This window comes from Eurytemora carolleeae, unplaced genomic scaffold (assembly GCF_000591075.1).
Source record: "Eurytemora carolleeae unplaced genomic scaffold, Eaff_2.0 scaffold2250, whole genome shotgun sequence".
Classification (NCBI taxonomy): domain Eukaryota; kingdom Metazoa; phylum Arthropoda; class Copepoda; order Calanoida; family Temoridae; genus Eurytemora; species Eurytemora carolleeae.
The window spans coordinates 13091-15480 of NW_019398139.1; the positions used below are offsets into that span (position 1 = coordinate 13091).

The following is a 2390-nucleotide window of genomic DNA, read 5'->3' on the forward strand; positions in this document are numbered from 1 at the left end:
AATTTGTAAACCGATAAGGGGGTAATGGGTGACTTAAGTGAGCGGTCGATATCGACCGCTTCGTACATTGACGGTTAAGTATTGTCGGAGTAATTGTGGTTCAGGTTCACGTACAGTATGAACATCCTGGTTCAGGTTCAAGTACAGTCTGAACAATCCTGGTTCAAGTTCTAGTATTGTTGGAGTAATCCTGGTTAATGTTAATTGTAGTAATCCTGGTTAAGGTTTAAGTATTTAAACGGGGGGCTTTCAGATCTTCCTCCTGATATTCCTGAAGTTAAATATTTGTGTAGATTTGGAAAATATTGGTAATTGAACAAGTTTATACATCCGTTTTGATACTTTTAAATTAATTAATGAAACATTATAGAAAAATTAGATAAGATAGTGCAGCACAATTTTTATGTTTAAATAAAACCTGAACAAAGAATTTTTATGTATTAATTTTTTATATTAGTTCGCAGTACAACACAAAGTGTAAACAAGAAAATAAACATTTTCCTGAATTAAAATGACTGGCAGTTCAAATAAATGATTGCAAATTTTTCTTTTTTCTAGATATCTGAGCAGAACCCTAATATCCAGCAGGACACTTATTCCCGAGCTGAACCAAGATATCCTAGGTATGACTATAACCAATAATTTCCATCACTTTCTATTATTAATCAAAAATCACTTCTTTCTTTTTTCACAACAACCTGTCAATAATTAAAAGTCGGGATCAAATAGTTTGAAACCTCTTAATTATGCCAATTTTATAGCTACGTTTTTTTTTCTATAAAAGTTAATATCTTAAATGAAAATCATTTATTGCATGGAAAAACATTCTCTTTTTTTGAATTAAATTCTGTGACGGATGTATGTAAAAGTCTATTGTGATATGTATATCATTCCTTATTAATCAACAATAGAATTGAGTCTTTGTAACAAACTCTGATTTTCTAATACCTATATTTTTGCCACCTTTGATATTTTATCAAACAGAATTCATAATTATGTCCAAACTTAGATTTTTTCATCTAACAGAATTTTTTATTTGAAATATTTAAGGTCTACAGCATTGGATTATAAAGATATAAGGATTAGAAAATCATAGTTTGTGATAAAGACTCAATTGCTTTATAATGAATGATGCATTAAGATTTTCAAAGAATTATTTCTGAACTAGACTAATGCAGCGAAAATTGGGTTTAGACTAAATTTGAGGATGTTTTTTATTGCATATCGTTTTAGGTAGCTTTCAAATGGCATTGAAATATATTACATTTTTCACTGATAATTAAAAAATTGATTGCTAAATTTGGCTGATAAAAGGTTATAAATGCTTCCTTTCTTCCTTGTTATTTTTATTATTATAACTTTGAAAAGCTTAACTTTTTTAAGTACAGGAACTGATCATGAAGCATGAGTTACTTTCAAGAAGCAAATCAGTTCAGAAGGAAGAAACTAAATTAAAGGTAAAGTAGATTAAATGTATTGAGTTCCCCAACCAAAATTTTCTTACCTTTCAATCTCTTTAAATCCGTTCAATCATTCTCTTTTAATACCACCTATTCTTCTCTTTAAATCTGGTCCATCCTTCTCTTCAAATCTGTCCCATCCTTCTTTTAAATCCGTCCCATCCTTCTCTTCAAAAATATCCCATCTTTCTCTTTAAAAATGAATTTGATATATGTTTGGTTTGATTGTTTATCTCATCTGAATACAAATGTTGAGGATGGATACGAATGTTAGAATTTGATATAGGTTGGGTTTGATTGTTTATCTCATCTGGATACAAAAAATGTTAAGGATGGATACGAATGTTATGAATTTGATTCATTTCATTTCATATTTTATTAAACTACAAAGCACGAGATAATACAAATAAAAAAATCACAATTTACTATGTAGTTTGGACCCGCCTAACCAGAGTAGATTGTTTTAATTGGTTGGCCCACTATAAACGAATGAGAATTGCAGATAAAAACAATGTACATTGTACATTTTAAACATAAGAATGATAATACATCAGGTAAAAGGGATGAGATTGGAAGGGAGGGATTGGATGAGATTGGAAAGGAGGGATTGGATGATATTGGAAATCTCTTCTCTCATTGCTCCTACCTTGCCTGGAGAAAAAAATCCTGAAACTCCTTGCTCAACTCTTCGGATCTTTTTTTCTCGTTGCTCCGACCTTGCCTTGAGAAAAGCAGCCCTGAACTCCAGGTAGGACTAGTTAGATCTCTTCTCTCCTTGATCCAATTTTGCCTGGAGCAAAACAGTCCTTAAACATCTGATACAATGGTTCGAAACTGTACTCTTTTGTTGATCCGACCTTGCCTGGGGTATAACAATCCCTAAACTCTTGATGGAATGTGTTGGATCCCTTTTCTCTTTGCTCTAACCTT

General features: G+C 31.5%; 1 long non-coding RNA gene across 1 annotated transcript in view; it reads left to right on the top strand.

Annotated features, from left to right (window-relative positions):
* LOC111716872 (uncharacterized) overlaps nt 1-1424 on the top strand; it is an 8582-nt gene extending 7158 nt beyond the window's left edge. Inside the window, exons 2-3 of the long non-coding RNA XR_002768620.1 lie at nt 559-623; nt 1389-1424. This is a non-coding gene — a long non-coding RNA (uncharacterized LOC111716872). The remainder of the gene's footprint in view (nt 1-558; nt 624-1388) is intronic.
* Nucleotides 1425-2390: the final 966 nt, after the last annotated feature.